We start from the raw sequence: 19307 nt of genomic DNA on the forward strand, positions 1-19307 counted from the left end.
TTCTATTTTTAACCTAGAGTCAGAATTTATTTAGCAACGTTACTGATAAAAATTATCTTTCAGTAGAGTGGGCTTTCTGAAAGGGCTATCTGGATGTGTTACTGATAATGCTAACCAAGCAAGCAAAAATCCAAACCTGGTAACAAGACAGGTATTTTACTGTGTTCATTAAACTACTGGGAGAATGACTTTGTCATGGTACCTGGAGTCTGAAATGGTAGACTTTTTTTTGGTATATGGTATTAGAAAATGTTCTAATTTCATTTTTTTACATGTAGCTGTCCAGTTTTCTTCCCAGCACCACTTATTGAAGAGACTTTTTGTCCACAGTACATTCTTGCCTCCTTTGTAGTAGATTTACTGACTATAGGTGTGTGGGTATATTTCTGGGCTCTCTATTCTGTTCCATTGATCTATGTGTCTGTTTTTGTGCAAGCACCAGTTTTGATTACTGTAGCTTTGCAGTATAATCTTAAGTTAGGGAGCATGATTCCTCCAGTTCTGTTTTTCTTTCTCGATTGTTTTGGCTATTTGGGGTCTTTTGTGTTTTCATACAAATTTTAAAATTTATTCTAGCTCTGTCAAAAATGTCATTGGTATTTTGATAGTGATTGCATTGAATCTGTGTATTGCCTTGGGTAATATGATTGTTTAAACAATAGTAATTCTTCCAATCCAAGAACATGGTATATCTTTCCATCTGTTTGTGTCATCTTCAATTTCTTTCATCAGTGTCTTATAGTTTTCCAAGTACAGGTCTTTTACCTCCTTAGGTAGGTTTATTCCTAGGTATTTTATTCTTTTTGATTCGATGGTAAATGGGATTGTTTCCTTAATTTCTCTTTCTGATAGTTCATTGTTAGTATATAGAAATGCAATAGATTTTTATATATTAATTTTGTATCCTGCAACTTTACCTAATTCATCATGAGCTCTGGTAGTTTTCTGGTGGTGTCTTTAGGATTTTCTATGTATAGCATCATGTCATCTGCAAACAGTGACAGCTTTACTTCTTCCTTTCTAATTTTGATTCCTTTCATCTGTTTTTGTCTGATTCTGTGACTAGGACTTCCAAGACTATGTTGAATAATAGTGGTGAGAATGGGCATCCTTGTCTCATGCCTGGTCTTAGAGGAAATGCTTTTAGCTTTTTACCATTGAGTATGATGTTAATTGTGGGCTTGTCATATATGGCCTCTATTATGCTGAGGTATTTTCCCTCTATGCCTGCTTTCTGGAGAGTTTTTATCATAAATGGAAACTTTTTTATGCTTCAAAAGCTTTTTCTGCATCTACTGAGATAATCATATGGTTTTTATTCTTTAATTTGTTAATGTGGTATATCACACTGACTGATTTGCGGGTACTTAAAAATCCTTGCATGCCTGGCATATTAACTATGAGAATACAGAGCCAGTATCTAGAACACTCTTCCCATATTTTCTGTCATGGGTCCTGGCACTAACTTCAATCTAGTTACCCAGGACAGAAATCTGAAAATCATCGTCGATTCTTCATTCTTCCTTATTCCTCATTCCCATCAAACATATCCCCAAATTCCACCAGAATAACACTTGAATCTGTTGCCTGATTCACTGCTCTATCTCAGGGCTTTCATCATCCCTTACATGGACTGTAGAAGCTGTTTGCCCCTCTTGCTGCCTCCTTTTTTCTCTGCTTCGCTCTTCATTTAAAGTTATCCCTTCTAATCCATATGCCAAATGCCATGAATTAAAATAAAAATCCCATCATGTAAATTTTATAATTAAATACACCTCCATGGCTTCTAGACACTGATGGAGTGAAATCCAAATTCCTTGGTATAGAATATAAAGCCTTTTATAAATTGGTCTCTGTCTATAATAGGCAGGAGACCATAGGCTTTGGAGTCAGACTCCCAGGACTCAAATCTTGGCTGCCCATTCATCAGTGTGTGACTTTGGACATGGTATTTAACTGCTCTGCCCAATTTCTTCATCTATAAAGTGGGATAACAGCATTTATCTGAATCCTCCTAGGCTGCTGTAAGAATTAAATGTTAATCTATATAAAATATTTAGAATAGTGTCTGACACACTGTCAGAGTTCAATAAATGTTTGTTATCTTTTTTTTTTGTTTGTTTTTGCGGTACGCGGGCCTCTCACTGTTGTGGCCTCTCCCGTTGCGGAGCACAGGCTCCGGACGCGCAGGCTCAGTGGTCATGGCTCACGGGCCCAGCCGCTCTGCGGCATGTGGGATCCTCCCGGACCGGGGCACGAACCCGTGTCCCCTGCATTGGCAGGCGGACTCTCAACCACTGCGCCACCAGGGAAGCCCAATGTTTGTTATCTTTCACCTTTTTTTCTCATCCCTTACCACCTTGTACCATGTACTTTGGCATTAGCAGACTATTTGCCTTTTTATACCACTGTGTCACCTTTGCCCATGTTGTTCCCTCTGCTTAGAATGCCGCACTTTGTCCATCTAATAAATCCCTGCTCACCTTACAAGTATCAGCTCAAATATTATTTTCTCTGTAAAGAAAGTCTTTTTGACTCCTGGCAGTCTTACTTAGTTTTTCTTCTGTGTCTGCATAGGTATCAGGTATACATCTTTATTATAATAGGATTATTTACTTCCCACTAGACTGAGAGCTCCTCAAGGATAAGGAAAATGACTTTTATGCCTATGTCTTCCCCAGGTCTCAGCAAATTATCTGACACATAAAAGATATTAAAATATATTTGCTGAATATAAATGAATAAAATGGTTTTTCTAAGTCTTCTATTACTTTTCCCGAGTAACTTTGTGCTATGTATATGTTTCCCAAACAACATGTATATACCTCCATCATAGTAATTACTATACTTGTAATACATCATCTGTTTCTCCTCTTGACTTACAACATCCTTGAATGCAGGTTCTGTGTCTTTTCATATTTGTATCTCCAAAAGATAGCACAAGGTCTGGAACCAAAAAAACTTAATAGATATTTAATGAATGAATGAGTGAATAAAAATATGATTAAATAACATTACAGAGTCTATTGTTATGTCTGGATTACTAGACAGACTCTTCAGGGATGGCAAATCATAAGATTCTCTCTAGCCTCTGGGCACTGTAATGGTTAATCAAGAACACTGAAATCTATATCTGCCTCAATAATTTCTCACAGCCATCTGTCCTTTCCTCAACTGAAAAATTGAAGATGACAGTTGCTACCATATAAGCTTACAAAATGTACTCTAATTAACTGAAAGAAGTTAGGTGTACATAAAGAAGGCAAAAAAATAAACACACACAAAAAACTATCCCTAGGAAAGTAGGCAAAATAATTTAGTGATAATAAAAATATGAATGAAGGAAAAAATAGATTAAAAAAATAGAGTTGAAACTTTGGGGAATATCAATAAAATTGGAAAACCTGTATGTGAAATGTGTGCCTGATAAGAAATGAGAAAAATATAAACAAACATATTTTTATATTTTTCCTTTCTCTATATATTTTCTTTATATATCGCCCTTCCTTCCTTCCTTCCTTTCTAATTATCTATAAATGAGAAAGAATATAAGCATGTAAAAATATTTGAAAAAATAAAAGAATATAAAATCTGAATAGACCTAAATATCCATAGGCCTAAGTAGAGCTGAAGAGAACTGATGAATGATATGTGTGTGTGTGTATTCAAAAGTCACAGAAAAATTGAATAGACTTTGTAAATTTTAAAGGTAAAATTTTAAAGTTTTTAAATGATTACTTTAAAGAAAGGTGCCAAACACATTTTTTTCCTGAAGCAATTCTATCTTGTAACTGTTCCAAGGCAAAGAAAACATTGAAAGGTTATTTTATGAAGTGACCATAACCTAATTCTTAAATCTAACAAAGATAGCATTAAACACCACCCCCAATATTCCTTAAGAATATAGATTCTTAAAAAATCTCAAAACTAGAAAACTGAATGCGGTAGCAATTTAAAAGAATGGCATACTATGACAAAGTAGGGCATATTCCAGGAATGAAGGACGGTTCAATATTAGGACAATTTTAAAAATAATTCATCACCTTTAGTCAAAGGATATGAAGTATGTAATCATCACTGTAGGTGACACAAAGCCATATGTGATAAAACTTCACATTTATTCCCAATTTTAGAAAAACTCATGGTAAACACATATCAGAAGGCAAGTTAATTAGAACAATGAAAGATTTCATTAAGGCAGATGTTCTTTATCTCAAATATTTGACATTCTAATTAATGATGAGCCACAGAGGCAGACTTATTAAAATAAAAATGGAGAAATAATATTGTAGCTATCAGCATTATTATTTTTATTGTTATGAAAGTTGCTGTGGAGATAATAAGAAAATTAAATACTGAGTGTAAATATTGGAAAAATATATATTTCTTAGACAATAGTCTTCTTAGAAAATCTAGAATAATCAGAGGAAAATCCAATAAAACTGGTAAGAATTTGGCACGGTTTTAGTTACAACATACATACAACAAAATCATTAGCTTTTCTCTACAGCAGCAGCAGCCAGTAAGAAAACACAAGGAGCAAAAGCTTTCAATCACAATATCAAAATACTCCTCCAAAACAAAATACTTAGAAATAAGAGAATTTGAAGAAAATGAAAGAGTTTTGTGATGGGCATTTGAAAAACCTGAGAGACATAAAATGCTATCTGGAAAGAAAGATTCAGTATTACAAGATCTTTATTTTTCCTCAGAACAATGTATTAATATATTACAATTTAATCAAAACTCTAAAAGGATCTTTCTTTTTGATTTTGAAACATAAGTTCTAAAGTTCATTTGACTAAATAGGTGAGAATGTCAAGAAAATGTTGAAAAATAATACATTGTAATATGTTAAAACTGTATAAAATAATACCACATGATATTGCACCAGAATAGACTAGAAGACAAACAGGACATAATGGGATGCACAGAAACAGACTCCAATACATATAAATATTTGGTAAAAGAATAGGATTCCATATCAAATCACTGGGGGAAAGGGTATATTATTTAGGATATAGTGTTGGCATCATTTATTACCTAGAGTAAAATAAAATCATGTTTCTATCTTATACTACAAAGCAAAATGATTTATAAGTGGAACAAAAAATTATGTGTAAAAACTGGAATCACAAAAGAATAAGTATTGATGACTAAAATTATTTTTAAGCATACGGAAAAAGCTGAACTCTTAAAGAAGAGAAATATACATGAAAAAAATTTAAGATGCCCTTATTATATAAAGAACTCTTTTAATCAATAAGACAAACCAATAAGAAAAAAAATCTGCTCAGTTAAAATGAAGTGAGGGGAGATGTATACATATACTTGGCAAAATAAACACAAATAGGTAAAGAAAACTTTTTTACCTCAATCATAGAAATATTAGAAAAACGTATATACAATCATAGAAATAGAAAAAGTAGGTAAGTGTTCTGGGATATCTTTTCTTTGTCCCTCCAGATTCACTCTCCATTGGCTCCTGCCTCGTTCTCTGCTGGGCGGAAGATTCTATTTGCAACTACAAGAGGGACCCTCGGTCCTCTGGCTTTTAAGGTGGTACAGACAATAGGGAGAGTAAGGTCAGGATATATATTCCCCTGGTTCCCTACTCGAAAAGTCACCTTGGCCTGGCTATGTTTGTTGACCAAAGGTCACTGTTCCTCTCAAGATGGCTTTCTCTACCTGCTTCTCCTTTTTCATGTTCTGATAACCTCTTTCTCCCTGATCCCTTTTGGCCTTTAGGTGGTAACAGGGCTGTCGCTAGTGTTCATAATTTACTGCATTATCTCTTATATTTTCACCAACATTCCACGATTATCTTTGTAACTATTATACCTTTGTAATTATTATCTCTTTAATTATTATAACCATTCTTGAATTATCCTAATTTGAGTTTACAATCTTTTGCTGTTGGTTAAACTCTGACAGTAAGCGTGTAGGGAAGAACTATAAAATATGCATTTTAAGGCACATGAAAAGATGCTCAACATTGTTAATTATTTGAGAAATGCAAATCAAAACTACGATAAGGCACTACCTCACATTGGTCAGAATGGCCATCATTAAAAAGTCTACAAATAACAAACGTTGGAGAGGGTGTGGAGAAAAGGGAACCCTTCTACACTGTTGGTGGGAATGTAAGTTGGTACAGCCACTGTGGAAAATGGTATGGAGGTTCCTCAAAAAACTAAAAACAGAGCTACCATATGATCCAGCAATCCCACTCCTGGGCATATATCTGGACAAAACTATAATTCAAAAAGATACATACACCCCTATGTTCATAGCAGCACTATTCACAATAGCCAAGACATGGAAAGAACCTAAATGTCCATCAACAGATGAATGGATAAAGAAGATGTGGTATATATATACAATGGAATACTTCTCAGCCATAAAAAAGAACAAAATAATGCCATTTGCAGCAACATACAAACAACTAGAGGTTCTCATACTAAGTGAAGTCAGAAGGAGAAAGACAAAGACCATATGATATCACTTATATGTGGAAACTAAACTATGACACAAATGAACCTATCGATGAAACAGAAACAGAATCACAGACATGGAGAACAGACTGGTGGTTGCCAAGGGGGAGGGGTTTGGGAGATGGATGGATTGGGAGGTTGGAGTTAGTAGATGTAAGCTTTTATATATAGAATGGATAAACAACAAGGTCCTACTGTATAGCACAGAGAACTATATTCAATATCCTACGATAAACCATAATGGAAAAGAATATTAAAAAAAAGAATGTATATATATGTATAACTGAATCACTTTGCTGTACATAGTAATTAACACAACATTGTAAATCAACTATGCTTCAGTAAAAATCAATAAGTAAAATAAAATAGACATGTTTTAGATGTGTGAATCAACATAAACTTTCTGGAGAAAAAATTAGTAATATGCATTAAAAACTTTCAAATATGCATGCAATAGAAATTTCTTTTAGGAAATTTGTTCCATGGACATAATCACAGATTGTACAAAGTAGTATGGAAAAATATTTATCAAACATAGTTTTTCTTAAATTATGAAAAACTGGAAATAATGTCAATGCATGATAAAAGGTGATAGGATAAGTAACAATGAATTCATATAAAGAAATATCATTCACCCATTAAAATCATATTTTAGAAAAATACTACTTAGTAGAGGAAATATTCAGGATATATTATCAAGGGGAAGAAGACCCTATAAAACAATAAATTCACCAAGATACCAGCTTGGTGATGTATATCATAGTGACTATGTGAGTGTGTGTGTAAACACATGCATGTGTGTATACATGTATTTTCATATATATAAGAATAATGCATAGAAATGGTAAAAGTGGTAACCTTTGAGTCAGTGGAATTAACGTGGTTTTTTTCCTTAGTGATTTTCTGTTTTTAAATTTTAATAATTAAGCATGAGCTGTTTTTAAAAATTTAAACATTTATAAAAATATGATTGCTTTCAACCAGCACTATTATATACTTCTCTTAAATACTTCATAACTATGAATCTAATCTGTCTGAAGACAATTCTTTTCAAATATATACAGCAATATAAAAAGGCTTCACAAATAAGAACTCATGGCTATATTCACCATTGCAGGTAATCAGATCTGGCACTAGAAAACATATAGAGATGTTAAAGAAAAACAATAAAATCACTATTATTCTTAAATTTTGATAAGTTTTAAAATGATTAAAAAAAAGGATCAGCAAGTAGGGCAGGCTTTCATGCATTCAAGTTCAGAAAAGAGACACACAAAAGCTATTATAGACAATTGAATAAAAAATGTTTGAAGCTCACTGGAATGTTTCATTGGTAAGGACTACTCTGTTTTTTGCATGAAGAAATATTTGAATAAACTGATGTTTATCTATCTCTTCATCAGATGTATGAAGAATTTAGAGAAAAGGACCTGTTGGCTATGTGGAAGAATATTTAATATACTTTTCCAAACTTCTACCAACACAAATGTAAATTACATTATCATCACTAAATAATTATAAAGTTTTCCTTGTTTAATGTAAGATAGTAGAAATTACTTAGTAGATTACTGCCTTAAATGGCTGATATTTTTCTTAGCAAGAATTGTGTTTCCTTTAAGAGTAATATATTTTGATACTGCACTCAGAAACAGCTCTATATGTTATCATACTCATAATGTATATTAGAAGGTTAAAAACAAAACAACAAACACCCTTCATTATGGAAGGAAGCAACTGTCATATATTATGCTATTTTGTGTGTATGTGTTTGTGAGTGTGTGTGTGTGTGTGTGTGTGTGTTTAGGGGGAGGGTGAGAAAGAGGGATAAAATCTTAATATAAATAATTACTCTCTCTAAAGCCACTTGGAAATTAAGGATTCCAAAAGATATTTATAGTACCTGGGTATAAATGAGGCCAGGAGTGCTGCTTTCAGAAGATACATGGTAGATTTGATCGTTTCTTAAAGCTTTTGAGGGATTTTCTCAGGGACAGGATGACCTCATAATGTCTACAGTACTGGTTCTTTGAGTCATTTTAAAATCTCTTCACTTTGGAAGCAAAGTAACGTTTATTAAATATCTACTTTATAATTCTAGAACCTAAAATAAGGCAGCAAAGGAAGTGACACACATTGCATACAGTTCATATATAGAGAGATCTACCTTAATTTTGGGCAAAAACACTCAGAAAGACTATTAAATTTCACCGAATAATTGGAATTGGAACACCACCCGTAATACTAAAGATAATCTTCTAAAAGAAAGGTGGAAATATAAATTAGAAAGCATGAAAAGCAAAAGTAGGCACGTTTATAAGGCAGGAAGCATCACAGGACTAATCATGTATTAATGTATGTTTCAACACGATGAAAATAAACACTCTTTAGGACAACTTATAAAAGCAAAACTCTACTCAAAGATCTTTTCAAGTGACATATCATGTTTCTAGGAGAGAGACTGGATCAATATAAACATGCTGATGACAACAAAGAACCAGGTATATCAATAGCTTAAATTTCTTAGATTTCTTCTGTATCTCTCATAGCAAGAGATGAGAGGGTCTTGCCCAGAGAAGGTGCTGAAATGTTTGATAAATAAATGCATGCATGTGTAACAGGATGCTGAATGCTGTTGTCCCTAGGTTGAAACAAAGAGGTTCTAATGTGCTACCAAATAATAGAAACTGCCAATAAAAGCCACCAATGTCTTCCCCAGGGCTGAGAAGGGACAGAAATTACTCTACTACTTCCAACTAACATCCCAGCATCCCCTTTGTTCAAGATAAAATGCCCTTCTGTTCTCATCCTGCAGGGTAGAGGAGTGGGCGTTTCTGGACACTCAAATCACTCCCCCCTCCCTCACAAGGCAAGTGATGGGGAGTGCCCAAGACAATCATTTGTAGAGATTCGGGCATACCTGAAAGAAGGGGTGGCTGACATTCTATTTTGTAGTAGAATGCCTGTTTACACAGAAGACTTAATAATCTGTCCTATACCTATCTGAGCAGGCAAGAAGTAAGGAGACTTAATAATCTGTCCTATACCTCTGGCAGTGCTGAGAGAGAGGGTGGTAAGATGCTTATCTTCTCTGACCTTACATTTCTAAGCTGTATTGCGAGAATGATGACACTTACCTCACAAATTTACTGTTAGGATCAATTGATATAATACGTGTAAAAATGTTTGGTAGACTGTAGATCTTTATATAAAATAAGTTGTTATTAAAAATCACATCCCAAATGAAGCAGCTTGAATTTCATGGTAAAGTAGTCTTATTATAGTCTAAATTTTTAATAAATCACCAATCAGCAAATATTTAATCTAGTAGCTTTGTGCTGGCCATCTTGAGAGAGACAAAATATCATTTCCACCTCAAAGAGTCCCTAACCTGGTTGGAAAAAAAAGACTAACATAAAAGCAATAATATATATATGTGTGTGTGTGTATGTGGGCCTTGAGTTTTCAAAGTATTAAGGTAATAAATGATATCAAATACAAAAAAGTGCAATAATAAAACTATACAATAATAACAGAGAACACTTATATGGTGCTAACTATGTGCTGGTCACTATGACAAGCACTTGACATATATGAGCTTATTTCAGTGTTGCAACAATTCTATGAGGTAGGTTTTATTATTTTGATCATTTTATAGAGGAGGAAATTAGGGCAGAGAAAGGTTAAATAACTTAACAAAGGCCATATAATCAGTAAGTAACAGAGCCAGGATTCAAATTTAGTCTGGCTCTGGAGTCTGAGCTCTTAACCACATCATTACACTGCTTCTCTTATAAGATTCCATGTATGGAATCATAGCTACATACTATAAGAATACAGGGAAAGGAATAAACACAATATGGGGAGAAGTAGTTAGCAAAATATAGGTGGAGGAACTAGTATTTCAGTCAGGAAATATCAGTAAGGTTTAGAAAAATAGAAAGGAAGGGGACTTCCCTGGTGGCGCAGTGGTTAAGAATCCACCTGCCAATGCAGGGGACACGGGTTCTATCCCTGGTCTGGAAGATCTCACATGCCGCGGAGCAACTAAGCCCATGTGCCACAACTACTGAGCCTGTGCTCTAGAGCCCGTGAGCCACAACTACTGAGCCCACGTGCTGCAACTACCGAAGCCTGCGTTCCTAGAGCCCGTGCTCTACAACAACAGAAGCCACTGCAATGAGAAGCCCACACACTGCAATGAAGAGTAGCCCCTGTTAGCTGCAACTAGAGAAAGCCCATGCGCAGCCGAAGACCCAAGACAGCCATAAATAAATAAATAAAAGAAAAGAGGAAGAAGAGTGTTGCACAAGTAGGTAATTGTAAGAGTTCTGAAGTGTGAATGAGCATGGAAATGGTCCATAAATAATTACTGAGCACCTACTAGGTACCATGCAATGTGCTTGGGATACATTAATGAACAAAACAAAGATACTTGTTCTTATAGAACTTAGAGTCAATGGGTATGAAAAAGACAATGAAGAGACTAGTCTTACTGAGCTGAGCATCATCCTGGGAATTAGAGGGAAACAGTAATGAATAAGTAGGTAGGGGACAGATCATGAGGGCTCTGAAAGACAGAGAAGCTCAAGGATATAAGATTTTTGGAGGAATGTGTCACATGTTAACAGCAGTATCTTAGGAAGATTAATTTGGCCATATCTTGAAGGATGAATTAGAGATGGGAAAAATGATAGGCAGAAAGACTTGTTAGAAAGTGAATTTTATGAAGATTTAGATTAAGTGATGACACTGGAAATCGAGAGCTTTGCTCTACTCATTACCTTCTTTTTTCCTTCAGTCATTCCCCTGGCCTACAAATACAGTTTTGTATTGGCCTACAGATTTTTCCTAGGCCTACAAATACATCCAATTCTCTCCCATTCATAGTGAAAGATAAACATAAAGAATGAAAACTAAATAATAAAATTACTCTCCAAGGGGCAAGTACTTCCCTAGCTACTAGCCCTCTACTTTCTCATCTCCACTTTCTTTTCATTCACTCCGGAACTCACTGCAACTTGGTTTCTGTCATGATACAGAAGAAGGAGTGGTTCATCTGCCAGGAGAAAGTGTACAGTTTGGGAACACTTATTTAAAAAGGTAACATTTGAGTTGAGATTAAAAGGATGAAGAGGGGCTTCCCTGGTGGCGCAGTGTTTGACAGTCCGCCTGCCGATGCAAGGGACACGGGTTCGTGCCCCGGTCTGGGAGGATCCCACATGCTGCGGAGCGGCTGGGCCCGTGAGCCATGGCTGCTGGGCCTGCGCGTCCCGAGCCTGTGCTCCGCAACGGGAGAGGCCATAACAGTGAGAGGCCTGCGTACCGCAAAAAAATAAAATAAAAGGATGAAGAGGAGTTTGCCAAGTAAAGAAGTGGGGCTTTGCATGCATATTTTGTGTGAAGCAACTCTATCAAACACATGGGGAAGGTGTTCTGATTCTACTTCTAGGGCTTCGGTTCTACCTCTAGGAGGTATGCTGAATAAAGCCTTTCTCATTTAAAATCCTTTCCACATTTGTTTCAATTCATCCTGGTATGAACAAGGCAGAAATTTCAGTCAGGTTGCTATTTTCATTTTGAAAGATTTTTTAAAAGTTTAGTTTACAAGTATGTAACCAGAGTGTCTCAGGTTTACAACCCCTGTTCCATACTGATACTGGTCTCTTCCAATAAATACACCATGAGCTCCTTGAAAGCAGGGACTAGGAGTTGTTTGTTTTTATACTTCTACTACCTAGCAGAGAGCCTGGAACTCAGTAGCTGTTCAGTAAAATTGGGTGTATTGATAAAGGGGAAGAATATATGAGAGGCATTGTAAGAAAATATATGGAAGATAAAGGACAGGGATGAGTAAATGATGGCTTTTATGTTTTGAACATGGGTGATTAAGGGAGAAAGGAAGGTAGTAACAGTGACAGACAGTAGATAAGGTGAAGACAAGTTCTGATTTAGATGTATAAAATTGAGGGTGCCTAGGGTCTACCAAGTTGAAGTGTTGAAATGCAGTTGGAGACATAAACTGGTGTTTGGGAGAAGTCATGGCTAGAGGATCATATTTTTGGAATTATCCACATAAAAACTGCAGTGTAAGTCATGAGAAATAATCAACAATTTTTGAAGAAAAAAGGAAAAAAATATTAATTTTGTTAGGCACAGATATACACTGCTGAGAAAATCTTAACTATGTAAACTATTAACAAGGCTTAGAATACATAAAGTTGAGATCTTTTAGAGCAATGTGAATTCTTGTTTTCCCCCATGTCTACAACAGGCCCTGCTTTCTTAGTGCTAGATATTTCTAGCTCACGTATGAGGAGGGACAGGCTTTTGCAGATGGCACAGGCAGACATTAACTACCATTCTCAAAGGAATTTTAACAAAAAAAAACTATCGTCAAAAACTTTATCAATCTGCAAAGCTATTTTTATCCCTATATTTAAAACAATAAATTGTTTAAATGGCATTATAGTATTTTCATTTCTCCTTGTTTTTAGGGAAAATAGGAAAGGTTACTATTTCTAAGATATAGAAATATAGCATCTGAAATGGAGTCTGAAATAAAACTGTCATGCTCTGGAAGTTGTGTAATACAGCTGTCATACTAGAGAGAATATTTTTCTCCCTCAAATAAAAGAGATACTGTACATGAATATGAAACACAAAGAGGAATGGAGATAGAATTTTTTCAGTGATTAGGGATTTTACGCTAAAATTTTCACAGACGTGCTCCTGAAAAATTGTGTGTAAGCTAAATTTCTGTAAAGAAAGTAATTTTCTCTTCGATATACAATATGGATATTTTGAGATATTTCATCTCTCTGGGCCTCAGTTTTCTCATGTATAAAGTGAAGGGGCAGGATCAGATATCTTACGTTTGTTTTAGCTTTAGAATTCTATGACACTTTTTTCTGATTGATTTTCAACTGCTAATAGGTCACAAAACTCTTGCTTACCTCTTAGGACAAAAGTTAGAAACCCACACATAATATTTAATGACACCACAGGAGTTTCTACTTAAAGAGATTCAGGAATGATTCTAATTGTGAGGCTTAGTAAAGTATTATTCATAAAGCATGACATGCTTATATAAACTTGGATCAATAAGAACTTATGCCTTTCAAAGACAAGTAGCTGGGAAACATTTCATAGTTTAAAGTGGTTTGAAGTGAGGGTGGAAGAAATGGAGGCGGTAAGTGAAGAATTCTCATAGTGATTTAAGGATCAAAAACAGGGTCAACATGGCAACGTGTTGGGGGGAGTGGTGGTGCTGGTGCTACTCTATACGATTTTCTAAAAGATTCTGGAAATAATTTTCCACATAAAACCAGAACCTGACAGATTTCCTGGGTTGAGGTAAACAAGATGGAAATGTTAAACATGAGAGTGGCTCCATTCAGCTGAGCTCCCAAAAGGTAGAACTTGCGATACCTTCCTTCTGGAATGCGACAGAGCTGCTATTTCACATAGAACTTTACGGTTAGCTTTCAACAGCAGTAGAAATGCAGGAAGTAGAACCAGCTGGTGACTACGAGGTATTTTAGTCAAACTGATATTCTCATCTCAAATTCTACCTTTCCAAGGTACAGCCTTTAATTGAACTGGGTTACTGACTTCATCACCCTTCTCTCTCACTCTTATTCTTTTCCTTATACATAGAAGGACATTTTTGTTCATGTGTTCCTTGTCACTTGGGAAATTCCCCCATCACTCCCCTCACTATATAACCAAAGTCAAGTAAACAACCAAAATACTCTCTGGCTGGAAGCTTCAGTAAATCCTGACGGGAGAAAGTCTAGAGATCTACCTCTCTCGTCCTTATCGCTGTACAAAGGACAAGGCTGGTGAGATCTCTAATGTGCTTGTGGTATTAACTGTTATTACCATGACTAATATCTGGTGGAATGATCAGCTAATATCATGTATCAGCCAACCACTGTTATCTGATATATAATCGAGATACCTAAAGTAAAGGGAAATTCAAAATTTTAGTTGTGAAGAAAGAAGACTTTAAAATTGAAGGATACTTACTTGTCTCTAATCTCTAATCATTTACTGTAACAAACAACAAACCATTCCAGACAATTCTTATAAGAATTGTCTTATAAGAATATAGATACAGATGTTTCAATGTTAATAATGTACTCAGCTATACTTCAAACTTCTCTCACATAAATCAAGAGATTCTGATTTTAATGAGATCAGAAAGGTTATGTATATGTCGCAACCAGGCTAAAGCCAGAGATCATCAAGATGTACTTTAGGTTTATAACACACAATTTATAGAATATAAACTGATAAATCTAATGGATCATTTCCATGATGTTAAATTGGTTAGTACCCATTTCTTAAAAAAATTTTCTTATTGAAAATGAAAGTATTTCAAAGGCAAACTAATTTTTGAGTTCATTTCGGATCTGACTAGAGTTCTAGATTCCAAAATACAAATTGGGCATGAAAAAAATACAGAATTTTTAAAAGAAAATCTAATTATTTTGTTTACAAAAAGTCTGTTAAATGTAACAGCAATTACAACTAACAAATTATCAGCTATAATGCAATGGAAAAATTTCTGCAAAATTTATTCTAGATATATTCTATTTTAAAGTTGTTAAAAAATGTCTTCATATCTTCCTTTTGGCTTAATATAACTTAATATGCAATAAAAAAGTAATCGAAGAAAAGGAAAAATATTTGATAAAGGAGTTACAGGCAATATTTCTTGTGGTATAGTAAACCTTTAAAATATTATAGTAACTATAAAATGTACAGATATATTTCAACAATTATATACTGTAATAAAATTTTAAAAATTTTCTTTGGCATTTCTGGCCACATTGACAGACATTTCAATGTATTCAAAAGTATTTTTTATAGAAAAAAATAAAATAGATATTCTGTTGTAAAACCGGATGATAAATTTATTGGTTAAAACACATGAAGCTACTTTAATTGAAATGATAATAATGCTATAAATGGTAAGAATACTATATATAATCAAGAATTAACCAACAAATGACTAATAGATTAAAAAGTCAGAAGCTGGTACTAGCTTCTCAGATAAATGATGGTGATAATGGTGACAACAGTGAAAACTTAGTGTTTACTATGTGCTGCAGTGTTCTGAATATATTAACTAATACGATAATCCTATGAAGTATATAATATTATTATCTCTATTTTATGGACAAGGAAACAGGTCACGTAGCTGGTGTGGCAGAGCTGGGGTTCAAAAATTCTAGTCCGTGTTCTTTGCCACTATATCAAACTGTTTGTAAAGCCAACAGTCTTTCTGTATATATAACCAGCTGGAAAATATAATGAAATAAAATATCGCACTAATAATGGCAACAGAAAGGTTAAAATAGTAATAATGCTAATAAGAAATACATGAGAAACCTTTAAAATGCCACAGAAGGACTAAAAGATATGGATAAACAGAAAAGCATACACTGCTTTTGGAAAAAATAAACTCTCCATATTGTATATCAATTTTTTCTACTTATTTATACATCTAATTTAATCACAATATAAATACCAAAATGGTTTTTTTTTTCAGGGGAGGAAGGAAAAAGACAAGCCAATTCTACAATTCACATAGAAACATAGTGCCAAATGTATGACATATAATTATAATTTTAATAACCTCTTGGTACTGGAAAAGAAACTGAAACAGATGAATATAACTGAAAACAGGATTTGGAAATGGATATAAGTACATGTGGGAATCTAGTTTTCCATAAGAGAGTATATGAATCAGTGGAAACCATTTAGTTTGTTCAAGAAAACACTTTATTAATCTTAAACTAATTCAAATATCTATTTGATAAGCGTAAAAGTTTAAAATATATTAATTAAATCAAGCCTGTCAGGACTCTTATCTATTCTTTGCTAGTGTTTGTTTTATTTAATTTCTGTAGAATTTAATAATAATCTATAATTCAGATAGACATATTTTGAAATAATTCCAGTTTAGTTGCTCGTTTTGGCTTTTGCGGGAAATGAAGAAAGAAATAACCTTTAGCAATGATTCTCTAGGAGATGTGAGAATGCTGCAGATAAAAGCTGCCTCTTCTTTTTTCATTATGTATCTTTATTTGTTAAATTCTGTGTTAGCACCTGTACAAATTGGGTTAACAAACTGAATTTTTAGTAGTAGATTTATTTCTCATATAACAAGGCTTGTTTATTTATTTTGCATATTTTATAGGATATCCTGGGAGAATGGCTGAAAAAAACAGGACATTGATAGCCTGGGATTGTGAAAATCATTAAATTCACTGAATCCTGTATATAACATGTGTGTCTGTTGTTGCTAGCCCTTCTGCAGAATTGTGCCAGAATCCATTTCTCTTTAAATGCCATGGAATGTCACTGATACCTGAAATGACATCCCTGAACTTTGAGGTTGCATAAGAAAGATCTCAGTGGAAGACCCCAGATATTCTTTAGCAGGCTGGAATTGTGCTATCTGTGCCTATTACTCTTCATGATGAAAATATATTCTATAGACTTACCCACGAAAAACCACTGCTATTGGAGCTGTCTCAAATCAATACTGAACTAAATCAGTCTGCAAAGGAATAAAAACTGTCACCAGCATAACCTTCCTATCGACTGCAATGCAGATATGCTAATGTGTGTCAAAGCCTCGCCCTGATGTCTGTAGGGAAGTGTGCCCTGTCTCAGAACAGTCCAGCTGCTGGCTTGGGCCAATTCTAAGTAGGATTCTCTACTCTAAATCATGACAATTATTATTTTCACCAAAGATGACAAGAATTCTTATTTTCTTCTTTTTTGTTTTCCATCAAGAACTCCATCCCCAATACCCTCCTACCCCAAACTTCTAAACATCTCTTTTCCTTCCCAAGATCTAGCCCCTACCTCCGCCCCACAAAATTGTTCTCAATACATTACACTCTAGAAAGCTAGTGCTCATTCAGCCATTATTTGATTCTTGTCTGGCTCTGCATTTTTTCTGCCCTTGTTTCACTTGCTGTACTTAGAAGGCACTGCTCCATTCAGAACAGATGATGCACACTGAAGTATCTACATTCAGAAAAGTGGCGTTTACTAATTTGATGATTTAGCATAAGACCCAGGGATTTCTAACACTCAGAGGAAGACAGATCTTTAATATGCAACTGTGAATTTTGATTTCTCATACTTCACAAAAAAAGGATAGTAGTAAATGTTTAAAAATATAACAAGATATGTAAATGTTTCAAGCTTCAGACTGCTGCAGTGAAACAATTACATTTTTTAAATGAGAAAAAACATGAAGGGTCAATGAGAAAAAGCAATAAACGCACACCATTAATATACATATTCCTGACCTGGAAATAAAGAATTACCCTTGAGTTATTTTGTTACATTTATTTATTTATACTCTTTCATTTAGCAAAGGATTTGAGATTTTGGTTCAGCCTACCCTTCCAAACAATTTTAATACATGTTTTTATCCCTTCCTGATACATTATTTCCATCTGCCAAAACAGTTTTCTGGTGCGTTGAATTAAAGTACACCCCCAACTTGGAACTGATAGACTGTAGGAAAGGAAGTTTATATGCTAACTCTGGACTTGAGGGGCTCTGTTTTAAACAACAGTTGAGAATGGAAAATGAACAGCATGGTTGTAATGGGGGCAAGGCTGGGGCACTGCTGATCATCTCTTTCATCTGAACTGAAGATACATTCCCAGTCACCTTTCCTCATGTACCCTCAGTTAGCAAGATACTTTGAAAAGATGCAGTCCATACTACTATGAAATAAGGACTGTAAAAACCTCTCTACAACTGTAAAGCCCTTAACAAATTCAATTATCAAGTGCTTGGCATTTAGTAGGTGCTCAAAACAAACGTTTGTTGAATGAATAAAACAGTCAAAATTCTCTTAAAATGATGAGGAAAAAAGGAAAAGTAAAATTAAATGTTTTTTTTTAAATCATTGTCTTCTCTTGATTTTTCCCTAATCCCTACCAACATTTCGCTTCTTTACATTTATTCTCTTGAAGCAAAATTGTTCATATTTTTAAGTTATCAGCAAGGAGAACAGTGTGTCACTTTCAATTCCTGATGCTTTCCATGTTATATGACAATTATGTTTATATCATACCGACTCATATATTAATACCCTGTAATTATTACTTGAATCACTACATAAATTCTGAGTTGATTCAATAGGGTTACTTTTTACTGATTTCAAGAGCGAAAACATAAAGTATCAGTAGGAAACGTAAGTTTTTTGAGTCCTAGATGAATTTCTCTACTTTATTTCTACATGAAAGGCCTTTGAAATTCCAGTGCTGTATGTTAGTACCACTGATTAAAAACTGCTCTCACAAAGCGGAACAAGCAGGGGAGGGATAGCCAGGGAGAGAGAGATTTATAAGAGGGCTGGCTGTTGGCAGTAAAGACAAGAGAAGAGACTCAGAGTGAGCAGGCTGAGATTGCTGAGTAGTGAAACAGGTGGTGATTTTGGTTCATGAAAGGAAAGTTAACTGGTCAAAAAGGTCAGACATAAATAACTATAAAACAAGTAATTAGTATAAAAAATACAAACAAAAAACGCAGAAAATAAAATAACACTGTAACCATAAATATGAAGGTCTTATTGTGGTTCCCACCCCTCCCTCATGAAGAAACATTTCTGTTTAGCTTCAAAAATGAGTCATGAGAAAACTATATGCACATATCACATTAAGAATCACCCAAGGACCTGAGTAAAAACATAGATCCCAGGCGCCAACCCTCAGAGATTGATTTAGTAGATATGGGATGTTTGTGGAGCCTTTAATATGCATTTTCAACAAGTAT

The 19307-nt window shown here is 34.5% G+C and overlaps 1 protein-coding gene across 2 annotated transcripts in view; it reads right to left on the bottom strand.

Moving 5' to 3' along the window:
* Window positions 1-19307, bottom strand: part of TBCK (TBC1 domain containing kinase) — a gene marked incomplete at its 5' end in the record, with an annotated part of 228033 nt that overhangs the window by 40556 nt on the left and 168170 nt on the right. The gene's annotated exons all lie outside the window — the stretch shown is intronic.

This window comes from Grampus griseus (assembly GCF_964374135.1).
Source record: "Grampus griseus genome assembly, chromosome: 4".
Taxonomy (NCBI): domain Eukaryota; kingdom Metazoa; phylum Chordata; class Mammalia; order Artiodactyla; family Delphinidae; genus Grampus; species Grampus griseus.